The 17,700-nt window shown below is 44.1% G+C and overlaps 1 pseudogene; it reads right to left on the bottom strand.

Annotated features, from left to right (window-relative positions):
• Positions 1-15,302: 15,302 nt before the first annotated feature.
• On the bottom strand, positions 15,303-15,388 carry LOC112426816 (U6 spliceosomal RNA; annotated as a pseudogene).
• Positions 15,389-17,700: the final 2,312 nt, after the last annotated feature.

The raw sequence follows: 17,700 nt of genomic DNA, 5'->3' as shown, positions 1-17,700 counted from the left end.
GGCAGAGCTGTAGGGTGTAGGGGAAGCTGTGGATGCTTCCTGCTTCCTCTGGGTGTGAATGTGGCTGACGGGTTCAGAGGCTGAGGATACCTCTCCAGGATGTTGAGGAAAGAAGCCAGGATTTTAGTGGTTCTGCAATCAGAAACCAGGGCACAAGAACGCAGAGGCAGATGCCCTAGTGGACAGACGACCAGGGAGGGCCAGCAATTCTTCTCCATGCGTGGACACAGCAGCGGTCTTCTCTTCATGTCCAAACTGAGATACCATCTGAGGAAAAGGAGGAGCCCAGAATTAATCAGTAAAGCCCTGAATTGACTAGGAGGAAGACCATTGACTCAGGAGTAGCCTGGTTTGACTAAGATGAAGGATATGCCATTAAGCGGGAAGGGACTGAGGATGGAAATAAAGCTCAGTTTGTATTCATATAAACGTACAGGCACACGCCATCACGCCCGGCTAATTTTTGTATTTTTACTGGTCAGGCTGGTCTTGAACTCCCGAGCTCGTGATCAGCCCACCTTGGCCTCCCAAAGTGCTGGGATTACGGGCGTGAGCCACCACGCCTGGCAACGTTTCTAGGAGCAAAACATGTGCATTTCAGCTTTTGAGGTTCCCTGCTGTGCACAGCCTTCAGCTTGCCATCCATAGGCCCCTGCATTGGCAGGGGTTGAGAGGGTGAGACTTTCTCGGGCCCACGGCACATGCAGTGATACAAATCGGCCACGAGGGGGCGGCGAAGCTGAGAGAGAGAGAGAGAGAGAGAGAGAGAGAGAGAGAGAGAGAGAGACAGACAGAGAGACAGACAGAGAGACAGACTACCGAGAAATGAGATCGAAGAGGCGGGAGGAGGGAAAAAGCTGAGGAGGGAGGAGACGGGACGGGCAAGGAGGGATGGAGAGGAACAGAGAGAGGGAGGGAGGAGAGGAGATGCTAGAGTGAGGGAACGAGGAGGAGACGAGGAGGACTTGTGGGGGGAAAGAGGAGAGAGCAGAGAAAAGGTGAGGAGTAGGAGGAGGGAGAGGAGAGAGGGAGGAGGGGGATGGAGGAGAAGGATGGAGTAGGAGGGAGAGAAGGAGGAATGAGAAATGAAAGGAGCAGGGGAGAAGGGAAAGCAAATTACTTAAGGGGAAAAACAGTTCTCTGGACAGCAGTTAGCGACAGTTGTAGGGTACTTTACATTTTACAGTGTGTCACAGATACTGGCTCATGTTTCCCTCACAGTAACAGCCCAGTTAAGCAGTAAGCAGTAATTGCTGTCCACATATTATTTTCAATCTGAAGTGTTATTTTTAACAAAACATACTTTATATATGACAAAATAAAGAGAAATATTGGAGCAAGTGTACAGACTAATGAACATTTACTACATTTTAGTTTAGTTTTGAGACAGAGTTTCACTCTTGTTGCCCAGGCTGAAGTGCAATGGTGCTATCTTGGCTCACTGAAACCTCCACCTCCCCAGTTCAAGCGGTTGTCGTGCCTCAGCCTCCTAAGTAGCTGGGATTACAAGCATGCGCCACCAAACCTGGCTAATTTTTTATATTTTTAGTAAAGACAGGGTTTCACCATTTTGGCCAGGTTGGTCTTGAACTCCTGGCCTCAAATGATCCAGCCACTTCGGTTCCCCAAAGTACTGGAATTATAGGCATGAGCCACCAAGCCCAGCCTTGTTTTTTGACACAGGGTCTCAAAAACCAAGCCTCTGTTGCCCAGGCTGGAATGCAGTGACACAATCACAGCTCACTGAAGTTCCAAACTGCAGGGCTCAAGTGATCCTCCCACCTCAGCCTCCATAGTAGCTGGGAGTATAGGCATGAGCCACCATGCTCAGCTAAATTTTTTTTTTTTTTTTTTTTTTTTAATTTTTCGTAGACAGGGTCTTCCCAGGCTGATCTTAAACTTCTGGGCTTAAGCGATCCTCCCATCTCAGACTCACAAACTGCCGGGATTACAAGTGTGAGCTACATTTCACAGTCTCTTTAAATGCATTTCTATGTTAATTCTCATGTCTCTGAATAGTGTGTCACCAAAAAGCATGCTGTCTAAGCATGTCAGAGCTCAACCACAGAGGCAAAGGGACAGAGCAGTATGCAAAACTCAACAGAAGTGCATTCTCAAGGAGTTGGCACGCTAATGGTACAGAGAGAAAATAAGTAACAAATATAATGTCAGATGATGACTTAAATGTTATGGAGAAAAATTAAGCATAGGCATGGAAGAAGGATAAAAAGGGGCAGGGGAGAGGGAAGTGGTTAGGGAGGGTTTTAAGCTGCCTCTTCATCTATCAAATGGGAATAATAGCCCCTACCTGCAGGCAACACACCCTCTTTCATCATCCTTGGACTCCTCTCAGGGAGTCAGCCGGGACAGTACCCAGGGTGAGTCATCTTACCTCTCCCCTCCTGCAGGTCTCCAATAGGGAAGGAGGGATGGTTACTGTACATGTTCCCTTCACAATTTCAGATCTTTATAACTGGAAGCCTCATTCTAAATGACTAGAAAGAGATCCTGAGGGTCTTCAAAACCTCATTTAGGGTATTTTCAGACCCATGACCCCAACTAGGCAGGTATCCAATCCCTTTTGAACATTGTTCTCACCTCTCAGGAGGAAAAAAACAAAAACAAAAACAAGAAAACAGAAAAACCAAAGCTCTGTTCTCAAAAAGGCTAGCGAGGAAGTGGATGGAGCCCACAGGGACAAGGCAAGCCACCCTTTTAAAAGACCAAGGAATGAGGCTACACCAGACCTTGGCTGCCTTTGGGACCCTGAGACAGGGACAGGAAGGGCACGACTCAGTCCCTGTAGAGTGTTAGGATTAAAAAAATAGAGACCACAGGAAAGAAATCTACCAACTGAAGTTAGCTAAAGGAGAGTAATAAAGGACCCCAGGAGAGACAATCTATCTTCATAGTGAGATTTGAGGGAATGTCTTCCTATCTACGCCAGCACTGACCCCAATTCATTCAAGGGGGCAGAAGGGGTGGCTGTCTTAATAATCCCATTTCGTATCTCAGCGTGCCCCCGATATTAGAAAAAAGTTACAAAAAGTATAACTAGACAGAGCCAACAACTCTCTCCCACACGCTGGTGGAACTTGCCTTCTGGGTGTTCAACAACAGAGATGCAGAGGCTGATACCAAAGAGGACAAGAGGGCCAAGAAGACAGCCAGTATTTTGGCTCTCACCCTCCTGAATCAGTAGGAAACCCAGATGGGGCCCACCAAGAAAAGGCCCTGCAACTCCCCTAAAGTCACTGGAAACCCCGACTAGGGAGATCTCGGAGGCTAGGCTCTAAGCAGTGTGCCATATGCAAAGGAAGAGGGTCACTGGAAAGGGGAATGTCCCCAGTGAAATTAGTGGAAGTTGCTAGAGTGGCAAGACCATGCCCTGCCCAGGCAGATGGTGCAAGTAGCCGAGCAAGGCTGCTGAAAGGAGCCAGGAGGCTCCTCACACAGCCCTGCAAGTCTCCCTGGAGGAGTCCCAGCTGACCTTAACCGTAAGAGGGGAGAAAATCTTAGTTGGAACAGGGGCTGTCCACTTAGTCTTGAATACCCAGCAAGGAAGTTTATGCAAAAATAAATGCACTATTGTGGGAGTAGAAGGGAAATCACAGAACAAATTCTTCATGGAACCATTAGAATGTGATTTAGATGGGTCAGTGATGTCACATGCTTTCCTCTTTGCCTGAGTGTCCTGTTTCACACTATTAGGGCAAGACCTGTTGCACAAGCTGAGGGTAACCATATACTTAAAAGGAAAGGAATTGAAAATTGAAATTCTTGAAAATAGGGGCCATCTGTAGGCCCTGGCCTTCCTACCTCCTGAGAAGGGCAGGTCAGTCAGAGGACCTGACTTACCTGAGATGGATCCTCAAGTATGGACGACCCAGGAAGTTGGAAGGGCCAGGACTAGACCCCTGTGATTATCAAGCTGAAACCAGGATGTCCCTACCCAAATGAGAGGCAATACCCCTTGAACCAGGAGGAACTTTGGGAATTAAGCCTGTCATAGACAATTTATTTAAGCAAGGCCTACTCAAGCTTTGTCAATCCCCTTACAATACTCCCCTCCTTCTTGTTAAGAAGCCAAATTTAAAATACTGACTAGTACAAAATCTTAGGGCAATTAATAAGGTCGCAGAAGACATATACCCAGTGGTTGCTAAACCTTACACCCTACTGTCCACGCTGCCCCTAGTTAGACATGGTACTCAGTCCTATGTCTAAAAGATGCCTTTTTCTGTATCCTGCAGACCAGACTCTCAGCTCCTCTTTGCTTTTGAGTGGCAGGATTCCCAGACAGGCAAAAAACAGCAGCTAAGATGAACTGTAATACAGCCCGAGGGCTCAAGAAGTCACCCACAATATTTAGAGAGGCCTTAGACAGAGTTCTGGAGGACCTGACCTTGGAACAGGGAACCCTCCTCCAGGACACGGACTACATTCTTATTTCCAGCCCCTCCAGACAAATTTCAGATCAGAATACCATGCTAGTCTTCAACTTCTTAGCAGAAAGGGAAATTATAAGGTCTCCCAGGGAAAAACACAGATTTCTTAGCAGCAGGTTACCTATTTGGGGTCCCTCCTAGAAGGAGAACAACGTTTGTCCCAAGACAGATGGGAGGTAATATGCCAACTATAAGCACCAAGGACCCAGAAGCAACGCTGAAGGTTCCTGGGAATGGCCTGGTTCTGCCACCTCTGCATTCCTGATTTTGGCCTCATTGTCCACCCCTCGTATAAACAATCAAAAGGAAAGGACATGGGCCCTTTTAAATGGATGGTAGAATGCAACCAAGCAGTCCAAGAGGTTAAGACCCAGCTTATGACGGCCCCAGCATCAGCCCTACCAGCTGTAAGCAAACCCTTCCATCCTTATGTCCATGAGAGGAGAAGGAATATCCCTAGGGGTATTAGGTGCTAGCCCCTCTGCCTCAGGTGGTGATCTACTTTTCTAAGCAATTGGACCTGCTTGCTAAAAGCAAACCATCTTGCCTCTGGTCAGTGGCAGCTACAGCCCTCCTCCTGAAGGAGACAGAGAAGCTAACCTTTGGGCAGCCCTTAACTATCTGGACTCCTCACCATACCCAAACTCTCATTAAAGAAAAAGAAGGGGGAGGCAGAATGGCTATCCCCGGGGCAGGACCCTCCAGTTATAAGTAATGCTTATTGATAACCCCCCAACATTTTAAAGGTGTGTCATAATTAGAACCCTACCACCCTATTTCCATCTAAGGATGGGCATTTATTCTACAACTGTCTAGAAGTGATGGAAGAAGTATAGTCCAGTAGACCAGCCCATTGAAAATGCAGAAGCCGAATGGTTGACTGAAGAGAGTAACTGTATGCAAAGGGGACAGAGGAGGACAGGTTATGCTATTGTCTGTCTCACCAAAGTTATAGAGGCCCATGTCCTCCCAACGGGATGCTCTCAAGTTCTCAAAAAGCAGAACTTACTGCACTAACCTGGCTGCTGGAGATGGGGGAAGGAAAAATTATCAGTGTATGCACAAATTCCAAGTATGCCTACTCTATGCTACACACATGGAGCTATTTGGAAGGAAAGGGGCATGTTAACATCTGATAACAAACAGGTCAGAATGGTGCTGTCATTTTTAAAGCTATTGGACTTTAAATAACAGAACCAGCCTGTAGGAGAACAAGCCCAGGTGGTGATTGTTCACTGCAGGTGCCACCAAAAGCGGGAGCACAAATACAATTATTAATGATTATTTTTCATGGCATGTCCTCAAATTTTGACCCCAGGATGCATGGGACCCTGAAAAAGACCTGGAGTCCATAGGGTTACATGCCTCCCACTTCCATGCCTGGTTACAAGGGCTTACCACTGCAACAGCTGTTCTTTCTCTTTTTCCTTCCTTCCTTCCTTCCTTCCTTCCTTCCTTCCTTCCTTCCTTCCTTCCTTCCTCCCTCCCTCCCTTCCTTCCTTCCTTCCTTCCTTCCTTCCTTCCTTCCTTCCTTCCTTCCTTCCTTCTTCATTCTTTCTCTTCCTTTTTCTCTTCTGTCTCTTTTTCTCCTCTCTCTCTTTTTCTTTCATAAAATATAGATGGAGTCTTACTATGTTGCCCAGGCTGGTCTTGAACTGCTGAGCTCAAGTGATCCTCCTGCCTCGGCCTCCCAAAGTGCTGGGGTTACAAGCATGAGCCACCACATCTGATCTGCAATGTCTTTAAAAGGAACTGGAAACCTTTGGTTATGTGGCATAAACCTCTTTATTACTATCTCTCAGTGTTAGAAGGGAGTTTGCATCAATACATCTCATCTAGGGTCCTCAGGGAAAGTATTTAATCTTAGGGTATTCCTTTCCACTGCTTTAAATATCACAGGATCCAAGGCTGTGGAGAAAGGAACCTATATGATCCAGACCAACTCCACTTTGGGCCCTTAGCTACCTCTAATCTAATTATTAGTAGAAGTGGTATAGGGCACTCCCTATACCAAAGCATTTTCTGGTGTCTAGGGATAGGTGACCTAGAGAAGTCCATTAAAAACATCTCAATCCATATTCAACAACCACAGAAAGCTAGAGTCAATACTCTGGATGCTCAACAGACAGACTTGAACTCCTACTTCAATGCTACAAAAACAAATGACTCTAGATGTACTCACAGCAGAGGCAGGGACACATGTACCATGTGAAGAGAGGAATATTGCTTCTATATAAATACCTCTGGCCAAGTTGAAGAAAATTTAGAAATCTGTTATTAAAATATAGCCATACTGGACAAGACAAAGGGAGACCCCTCTTCACCCATCCTAGGCAGGATAGCTAATGATTAATTAGGGTGGCTGGGACCATGACGAAGCCCCATTGTCTCAGTAATTGTCACAGCAGTAACCATTTTAATTTTGGGTCCCTGACTTCTGAACTCTGTCACCAAGTTTGTTGCAAAAAGCCTAAAAGCCGTAAACCTTCTAATGTTGGGCTACTCAGGGGTACAAACAGCTAAGCCTATAGCCAGGAGAGAATCAAACCTATCTGAAAATGACAGGGAAGAGTTTCAGTCCTTTAACAGGATACTTACCTACGCCCAAACTTAGCATAAAGAAGCTACAGAAAATAGACTTTGCCCTTCAGCACCCCTCAAGAATGAGGCATGAACATTTAAAAAGGGAATTTGTTGCACTTGCAATGCCTGCAAGACTTAGCTGGACCCCTATTCTGCTTTTGTTGCCCAATGCAAGGTGTATGTGATATACCTAAATTCCTATTCAGCTTAACTCTGCTTATTTTTAGGAAACAGGATGTCTGTGATCATGGATTTCTTCTTAGGCAGCTTATTCATCCCCTGAAGAACCCCTAGCTTCATTCTAATCCAATTTCCGTGCTAAATGACATTTGCATGTGCACCATGACGATTGACAATCACCATGACAATGACTGGAAGAGACCAAAAAAGGACAAAAAAGAAGAGGCTCCTTGATTCCAAGAAAATCTTCATCCCTTCCCAAGAAAAAGCAGGAATATTCCTTCCCTTGCTCTTAATGCCCAGCCCCTTTACTAAGTAAGATACCGTGCATCTGTGACTTCCCAGTTCTCAGGGGTTGGAAAGTTATTTGTAAGCTATACTCCCACTTCCCCAACTCCATGGTCATTAGACAAAGCCTGCACTGCTTGACACTTGGTTTTGTGTATTGGTTTCTGGACACCACACAGAAAAGAGCCCCTTTAGGGGTAACTGGGACCCCCAGTAACAATATAGTAGAAAGGAAGACTAAAGTCTGTCCAGAAACCTGAACAGATTTTTGTCAAAAACCATTGTCCACTCTGCGGGCCCAACAGACTTTGTCCCACACCAATGTGTTCTTCAAACACATTGGATTCTCCCTAGAAATTATTTATTGCCCCTCAACAGAATTCCTCTTCATCCTGCTTCCATAACCTGTTTTGCCAGGATCCTAGCCCCCATTCTTTCTGTAACCTCAAGATGATATACAAGCTTCTATACTCATTGAGGGGTTGAGTTTTCATTCTGAAGCCTCCTGCATATACACATTAAGTAAATTTGTATGCCTTTTCTGCAACTAATTTGCCTTTTGTGAGTTGCTTTTTCAGTGAAACTTCAGAGGGCCAAAAGAAAAGCCTTGGTCCCCACACTCACAAATAGCAAGTGGCATAACTCCTTCCAACATTACTTTCATAAAGTCAAAATGTTTTTCTTCATGAAGTATTTATTTTATAATATCTATAGTCTGAGAAATAGTTCACTATTTTCTCTATTATCCTGCACAACACAGCAGTTATGAACAGAAACTTCAGCATGAGACAGATCTGGCTTTAAATATCAGCAATCTGTTCATCTCTAAGTGACTGGGCTGGATACTTAATTTCTCTGAGCCTCATCTGTGGGATAAGTGTAACCCAGGATCCCCAGGTCACTGCAGAAAAAGTACCCATTTGTAACTGTTGCACCCTGAGTTTTTGTTGTTTCAAAAATTTTCCAGGAACAACCCCAGCCCCTGCAAAACAAAAACCAATTGGATCCAGAGATGCCTGAGTTGGAGATGAACTTTTTTTTTTTTTTTAACTTTCCACATTACCATACTAAAACCAAGACGGAAGCCTAGTCATCATTTTCTATATATGTGATGTATGAAGAAACATGATCAAGGGCTGCACCTGCCCTGACTTTATCCCACTTTTATATACAATGACTCAGCTGAACAGCACAATAAAGGCCCCACTTTCACCTTTGTTCCAGGAGGCACTGCTTTGGGAACTACTCCAATGTTCTCTTTACTTGTTGCAAGTAATCAAATACATTTGTTAAATCCTCCCTGGTTGGAGTCATTGGACTGACACCTGCCAAGCGATTGAACCTGTCGCTTGGGTAATGTAAGCTCAGCACTAACTGTTTAACAGTGACCTTCTGAGGATTAAATGAGATCATGCATATATAAAACACAAGTATAGTGACTGTAAAAAAGCCAGTACTTAGCAGTTGATAAAAATTAGTTTCATTCTCATCCCCTACACCACTCTGTTACCTGCCTTAAATTGCAATGATCTGGCTGTATTAAGGCCCTCATTTGAACAAACCGATTATAAAAATACATTTTTGAGACAACTGGGGAAATTTGTATAAGACTGGGTTTAGATGATTTGAAGAAAATGCAGTATTAATTTTACTAAACATGATGAAAGCACCGTGGTTATGAAAAAAAGTTTACTAGAGATTCATTCTAAAATGCTTATGTGTGAGCCTGGGCAGAATGGCTCACACCTTTAATCTCAATGTTTCTGGAGGCCGAGGCAGAGGCCTCTTGAGGCCAGGAGTTCAAGACAAGCCTGGGCAAGACCCGGTCTCTACAAAATAAAAATACTCTGTCACAAAAACATACAACACACACACACACACACACACAAATGCACAGAAAATACTTAGGGGTGAAAATGTATGGCATGTGGGAAGAAAAGGGAGGTTAAAGAGACAGAACACTTTCCATCTGGCAAAATGTTAAAAGTTGCTGAAGTTGTGAATGGGCACACGAGGGCTTCTTTTGTTTTTTGTTTGTTTGTTTGTTTTGCTTATTTATTTTTCTTTTTGTATAAGGGCTTCTTTATACTGTATTCTTTTATTTTTTTAATTTGTTATTTATTTATTTTTTTAATTTGTTATTTATTTATTTATTTATTTATTTATTTATTTATTTTGAGATGGAGTCTCACTTTGTCACCCAGGCTGGAGTGCAGTGGCACAATCTTGGCTCACTACAACCTCTGCCTCTCAGGCTTAAGCAGTTTTCCTGCCTCAGCCTCCCAAGTAACTAAGATTACAGGTGCACGCCACCACGCCAGGCTAATTTTTGTATTTTTAATAGAGACAGGGTATCACCATGTTGCCCGGGCTGGTCTCGAACTCCTGAGCTCAGGTGATCAGCCTACCTCCGCCTCCCAAAGTGTTGGGATTACAGGTGTGAGCCACTGTGCCACTGAGCCTGGCTTTTTTTTTTTTTTTTTTTTTTTTTTTGAGATGGAGTCTGGCTCTGTTGCCCAAGCTGGAGTGTAGTGGCACAATCTCGGCTCACTGCAAACTCCACTTCCCGGTTCAAGCAATTCTCCCTGCCTCAGCCTCCTGAGTAGCTGGGATTACAGGCGCCCAACACCAAGCCCAGCTAATTTTTTTGTATTTCTAGTAGAGACGGGGTTTCACCATGTTGGCCAGGCTGGTCTTGAACTCCTGACCTCAGGTGATCCGCCTGCCTCGGCCTCCCAAAGTGCTGGGATTACAGGCATGAGATACTGTGCCCGGTCTGGCCTTTTTTTTTTTTTTTTTTTTAAGATAGGGTCTAGCTCTGTTGCCCAGGCTGGAGTGTAGTGATGCCATCTGGGCTCACTGCAACCTCTGCCTCCCAAGTAGTGAGATTACAGGCATGCACCATCACGCCTAGCTAATTTTTGTATTTTTGGTAGAGATGGGGTTTCACCATGTTAGCCAGGCTGGTCTGGAACTCCTGACCTCAGGTGATCCATCCACCTCAGCCTCCCAAAGTGCTAAGATTACAAGCATGAGCCACTGCGCTTGGCCTTATACTATATTCTCTACTTCTGTGTTTCTTGAAATTTTCCAAAATATAAAGTTTTAAAATAGAATTTTAAAATGACATGAAAATGCTCCGAGGACATTGTTGAACCATAAAAAGACAGGTCACAGGCCGGGCATGGTGGCTCACGCCTGTAATCCCAGCACTTTGGGAGGTCGAGGCGGGCGGATCATGAGGTCAGGAGATCGAGACCACGGTGAACACAGTGAAACTCCTTCTCTACCGAAAATACAAAAAATTAGCCGGGCGTGGTGGTGGGCGCCTGTAATCCCGGCTACTCGGGAGGCTGAGGCAGGAGAATGACGTGAACTCAGGAGGCGGAGCTTGCAGTGAGCAGAGATCAGGCCACTGCACTCCAGCCTGGTTGACAGAGTGAGACTCAGTCTCAAAAAAAAAAAAAAAAAAATTAAGACAGGTCACAAAGTATTCAGAATTCATTTAGGAATAAAAGTACATCATTCACAAATCCATTCCACAAGTATTTACCAAATGCCTACTATGTGTCAGGCACTGTTCAAAAACAACGGTGTTCAGGCTGGGTGCAGTGGCTCACCTCTGTAATCCTAACACTTTGGGAGGCCCAGGTGGGAGGATCACTTGAGCCCAGGTATTTGAGACCAGCCTGGGCAGCATAGTGGGCCCCTGTCTCTACAGAAAAAAAAGAAAGGAAAAAAAAAAAAAAAAGACCAGGGGTGGTGGCGCATGCCTGTAGTCCCAGCTTACTCAGGAAGCTGAGGCAGAAGGATCGCTTGAGCACAGGAGGTCAAGGCTGCAGTGAGCTGTGATGGAGCCACAACATTGCAGCCTGGGCAACAGAAGAAGACGCTATTTCAAAAAAAAATGTTGGGAGCTGAGGGAGAAAGAGGATTGTTCTGCAAAAATGTCAGTCTCAGCTCCCAGGATGGTAATTTTCAACTGACAGGGAAAGTTAGAGCACTTCTAAAAGCTCATGCATCCATCAAATGTGGAACGTCTTTAAACTCCATTTCTGTTTGTTTCAAAAATAGACTGTACCTGAGGCCAATTTGTGGAATTCGAGAAGTTTGATTTCACGATATCCAGTCTCCTCTTGGTACTCAGTTTCACATACCCAGGACTTACTGACTTTTTAACACTGTCCCTTATCAGATAAACTCTGCAAGGCAAGGCCCTTATCTGTTTCACATTTGCATACTTGAAGTAATGAAGATCATGCCTGAAAGATGAAGTGTAGATGACCAAACCGTTGGTTGCATAAGGAGAGAGAGAAAGAGAGAGAAGGAGAGAGGAAGAAATTATCATTATTGTTTACCTTTTACTTAAAAATTCATTTGCTCTAACTCATTTTACATTGCATCTGAGGTCTTTCATTTCTAATTGTGGAATAAAAGGCTATCTCCCTCATTAAATAGACTTCAGGCAATAGCAAGCAGGTTAGAAATATATTTTCGGGTATAAGGGAGTCTCCTCTATCCTAAACCACGCCCTAGAGTAAATAATGATTTTTAACATTTTCTCTGGGGTGCGGAGAGCAATATCTGTTTCTCTTCATGTCCTTCCCCACCTTCACAGTCAGCAAGATGTTTAAGCTGTTCTGACCCACAAAATGGGGAACCTCAGACCTAGCTGATAGAGTCCTCCCTCTGATCAGTGGCAAGGAGTAGCCATTATCATTTTTTAATGGTAATAATACTTAATTTCTTTTTAAACTTATTTTTTAATGGTAATAACCTTTATATTATACTGGGTGTCTGTGTATTGAGTTGCCATTCCAAAGGACTATACAGAAAAATTTACATCTAAATGCTTGACAAAAAAAAATACAATTTTTTTTGAAAAGGAATATATTTGAGATAGAGTCTTGCTGTTTTTCCCAGGCTGCATTGAATAGTGTGATCTCGGCTCACTACAACCTCTGTCTCCGGGATCAAGTGATCCTCCTGCCTCAGCCTCCAGAGTAGCTGGGACTACAGGCGTGAACCTCCACACGCAGCTAATTTTTCTATTTTTATTTAGTTATTTATTCTGAGACGGAGTCTGGTTCTTGTTGCCCAGGCTACAGTGCAATGGTGTGGTCTCAGCTCACTGAAAACTCTACCTCCTGAGTTCATGTGATTCTCCTGCCTCAGTCTCCTGAGTAATTGGGGTTACAACCGTGAGCCACCATGCCTGGCTAATTTTTGTGTATTTTTAGTAGAGATGGGGTTTCACTATGTTGGCCAGGCCTGTCTCGAACTCCTGACCTCAGGTTGTCCACTCGCCTCAGCCTCCCAAAGCACTTGGATTACAGGAATGACCAACCGCACCTGGCCAACTTTTGTATTTTTAGTAGAAATGGGATTTCACTTTGTTGACCAGACTGGTCTCGAACTCCTGACCTCAAATAATCAGTCTGTCTTAGCCTCCCAAACTGCTGGGATTACAGGCATGAGCCATCTCGCCCTGCCAAAACTTTTTTTTTTCTCTCTTGAGACAAAGTCTTACTCTGTCACCCAGGCTTGAGTGTAATGGTGTGATTATGACTCACTGCAGCCTTGAACTCCCAGGCTCAGCTTCCCAAGTAGCTGGGACTACAGGTGCATGCCATCAAGCCTGGCTAATTTTTTAATTTTTGTAGAGACTGGCTTTTGCCATGTTGCCTAGGCTGGTCTCGAACTGCTGGACTCAAGTGATCCACTGTGCTTGGCCTTACAATGTGTTTTAAATGTTCAGAGGAAGGAGATATTTTTTTTTTCTTTGTCTAGAAGAATAAAAGAAGGCTTCACTGACAAGAGGACATTTGAAAACAAAAAAATCAATGAAGTAAAGCACCAAATCACAGTCCTGGCAGGAAATAGGGCACAGTCCAGGAAGGCAATTGAAGAGAGTTTAATGGAGGGACTGTATCCCAGACTTTCAGGTACAGACTGAAAAAGTACCCACTTGTAACTGGTGCACTTTCAGTTCTTGTCTTATTTCAGAAAAGTTCCAGGAAGAAGACCAGTCCTGGCAAAACAAAAATGGGTTGGAACCAGAGATGCCTTAGTTGACGATATGAACTTTGGTGAACACTCATCATTACCGTACTAAAATCCCCACCCAGGGAAGGGCTTATTCACCATCTTCTGTACATTCAATGTATTTGGTGGCTGCCTCATGTAGCTTCGGGGTCCAAAATCTGAGAGACTGGTGTATCCCAGAGGTAGTTTTCTGTTGCCACACACTCCAGTCAGCAGGAATGGGGGTTGTAACTCCTGTACAGTAGTTCTACCTTCTCCACAGTTCTGTTTTCTGCAGTTTGACTTGCTCTTGGCCAAACTTGGTCTAAAAATTTTAAATGAAAAACTTCAGAAATAAACAATTCATAAGTTTTAAATTGCAAGTGACTCTGGGTAGGATGATGAAATACCACCCTCTCCAGGATATGAATCATCCCTTTCTCCTGCGTATCCAAGCTGTGTATGCTACCTGCCCATTAGTCATTGACATCATCTGCCCCTGACATCCAACCACAGATGTTATCATGGCTCAGTGATCCAGGATCACCCAGGCAGATGATCCTCCTTCTGATGTATCATGAGGTCGACAGTAGCCTAACGTTCCGTCACAGTGCCTATTTCGCTCACCTCGCTTCATCTCATCACTTAGGCATTTTATCACCTCATCGCAAGAAGAAGAAGGGGGAGTACAACACAAGATGATATTTTGAGAGAGAGACCACATTCACATAACTTTTATTACAGTGTATTGTTATAATTGTTCTACTTTAAGCTAGTGTTGTTAATCTTTTACTGTACTTAATTTATAAATTAAACTTTGCCATAGGTATGTCTATGATAAACATAGTATATATAGTGTTTGACACTATCTATAGTTTCAGGCATCCACTGGGGGTCTTGGAATGTGTTGCCTGAGGATAAGTGGGGACTACTCTAATGCCATCAGGCTAGCAGGTTCTAAAGGTTTTAATGGCAGTCCCTGGACCATGGCTTATTTAACTGCTTCCAAGGCCCACTGCTACAAAGGGCCCCATTCAAAGTTGGTGGCTTTGTTGGTCACCCTAACTTAGGGGAGCAAAAGAACACTCAGATGGGGTACATGCTGTCTCCAATGCCCCAGTACCCAAAGAGGCCTACCAGCTGTTGGACCCCCTTTTTATTAGTGGATGCCTCCAAGATTAATTTTTTTTGCTTGGTTGTATCTAGAATACTTTTTTGGCTTACTGCCAATGTGGCCTTCACATTTAGCCCACGGACAGTCCATTGTTAGTCTCCATATCCGAAAGCCTTTTTGACTAGCCAAACTGAGCTGTTACATTATGACAGGGTAGTTTGTAGCATTTCTATTTGTAACAATAATTAACACAATAATGTCCTGTTCTTCAGTTAGTATGCAGTACTGTTTTGCTGAATAACCCATTCGGGCTTGGGTGGCTTAGGTGGCAGGCAGGCATGGATATGCCCCACCGTAATGGCTGGAATTCTTAGCTGTGAGCGGGCACACCCCTCAGGCAGTGGTGATGTGCTGGGCCCCAAGCAGCCAAAATGTCAATGACTATAAGACATTCAGCCACAGGAACCAAAGTCACTGGCACCTCAAATGGCCAGAGGCACCCCTCAGCAGATAAGCACCATAGGTCACTGCTTTTGTCCCCAAGCCTCTTAATGTCACCAATTTAATTTTTCCCTTAAGTATACCTGGAAATATTTTCACGTGGGTTCCAATATCTAAGAACCCCAGAAAAATCTGAATTCCTTTTTTCCCCCTTTTTATCTTTTAAAGGAATATTATTAATTTTAAAAGCAGGGACCATGCTAATCTTCTCTATGTCATTCCAATTTCAGTATATGTGCTGCCAAAGCAAGTAGGTCTTTTTTTTTTTTTTAATTTTTTAAATTTTAAATTTTATGAGCACATAGTAAGTGGATATATTTAAGGGGTACATGAGACATTTTGGTACAGGCACGCAATCTGTAATAATCACATCATGGAAAATGGGGTATCCATCCTTTCAAGCATTTATCCTTTGTGTTAAAAACAATCCAATTATACTCTTATTTTAAAATGTACAATTAAAATATTATTTTAATCATATTATAGTCTATATATAGTTGTGCTGTCAAACATTAGGTCTTTTTCATTCTTTTGGTTTCTTTTTTTTTTTTTTTCAGATGGAGTTTTGCTCTTGTTGCCCGAGCTGGAGTGCAATGGCACAGTTTTGGCTCACTGTGACATCCGCCTCCTGGGTTCAAACGATTCTCTTGTATCAGCCTCCCGCGTAGCTGGGACTACAGGCACATGCCACCATGCCCAGCTAATTTTGTATTTTTAGAAGAGATGGGGTTTCATCATGTTGGCCAGGCTGGTCTTCAACTACTGACCTCAGGTGATCCACCCTTCTCAGCCTCTCAGAGTGTTGGGATTACAGGCATGAGCCACCACATCCGGCCCTTTTTCATTAACCATCCAACCCCACGTCCTCTTGCACTTCCTCCCACTCCTACTACCCTTCCAAGCCTCTGGTAACCATTCTTTTATTCTCTATCTCCATGAGTTCGATTGTTTTGATTTTTAGATCCTGCAAATAACTGAGAACATCCAAAGTTTGTCTTTCTGTTCCTGGCTTATTACAAGAACTCCTGTTTTAGCTTGACAGGAATATAGAGTGACTGACTTCCAGTGGGGAGGGAACCAGAGACCTTGGCCCCATTCCCAACTGGGTCATTCAGCCTGAGGCATTTGGATTTGATCGAACCTCTTTGATAGAACCATGGCTTATTGATGAAGTGGAAGGAGTGATACCTGAAGTACCCAGCCCAGGGTGTAGACATCAACCTAGAAGGGTGCAGGAGCTAGACAAACACACCACCCAGGCTGCAGAAGATTTAGCTGGCTATTCTCCGTATTTATTCTTTGGATAATGAGTTTCCGCTCTGTAAATGCCCTTATGAACTGTGTTTGGTTTCCTCTCAGATGCCTCAGGGACCACCAGAGGACCTCTTCCTCTTCCCTCTCAGGGACCTAAGGGGTCATCTGAGTATCCATTTCTTGAGTTCTCTAGCTCTCGAGAATGAACAACCATACAAGTGGCCAACAATTAGAGGGCGGCTTGCCACTGTCCTATTCTATATTTTTTTCTCTCTGCCTCAGTCGGTGCAGCCAGTTCACTCATATCTGCAGGGTTGGGGGTGACCTATGTCCTGTTTACAAAAAGAGTCAAACTGTAAAACATTTGAAGAGATTTATTCTCAGCCATCTCAGCCAAATATGAGTGACCAATGGCCTGTGACACAGCCCTCAGGAGATCCTGAAAACATGTGCCCAAGGTGATCAGGGCACAGCCAAGTTTTGTACAGTTTAGGGAGGCATGAGACATCAATCAAATACACGTAAGAAATTCATTGGTTGGGTCTGGAAAGGCAGGACAATTCGAAGCTGAGAAAGGGTGGTGGGGTGAGGGTGTGGCTTCCTGGTTATAGGTAGATTTAAACATTTTGTGATTGGCAACTGGTTGAAACAGTTATTATCAATAGAAAGGAATGTCTGGGTTATGATGATAAGAGGTTGTGGAGAACAAAGCTTTATTATGCAGCTGAAGCCTTCAGGTAGCAGACTTCAGAGAGACTAGATTGTAAATGTTTCTTATCAGACATAAGATATGTGTTGATGTTAATGCTGGTCAGTTTTTCCTGAAAGCCAAACTTGCATGGGGTATAATGAGACATGTCTGACCCTTTTTTCCTGTCATGGCCTAAACCAGATAATCAGGGTGAACTTTGGAATGCCCTGGCCAAGAGGAGAGATCCATTCAGAAGGTTAGAGGCCTTCGAATTTTATTGTTGGCTTATAATCTCACCTCTCATTCTTCCTTTCATAAATCATCCAGCTGCTTGTCCAGCTCCTGCACCCCTCTAGGTTGATGTCTACACCCTGCGCTGGGTACTTCGGGGTATCACTCCTTCCACTTCATCAATAAGCCATGGTTCTATCAAAGAGGGCCCTGCTCACTGCACCAATTTTGTGAACCACATTCACCATGCACTCGTGAATTTTGTGAACCTGCCTAAGCCTGGTGAGACAGAAGACACTAACATGCAACAAGTTACATAAAGCAAATGTATTACTTACAGATAGGAAGCAAGAGACAACAGAAGCCTAGAATCCACTGTGTGCCTG

The sequence above is a fragment of the Macaca nemestrina genome, chromosome 5 (assembly GCF_043159975.1).
Source record: "Macaca nemestrina isolate mMacNem1 chromosome 5, mMacNem.hap1, whole genome shotgun sequence".
Classification (NCBI taxonomy): Eukaryota; Metazoa; Chordata; class Mammalia; order Primates; family Cercopithecidae; genus Macaca; species Macaca nemestrina.
Note: the sequence above shows the minus strand (reverse complement) of the source record. Positions and strands in the feature narration are given on the sequence as shown.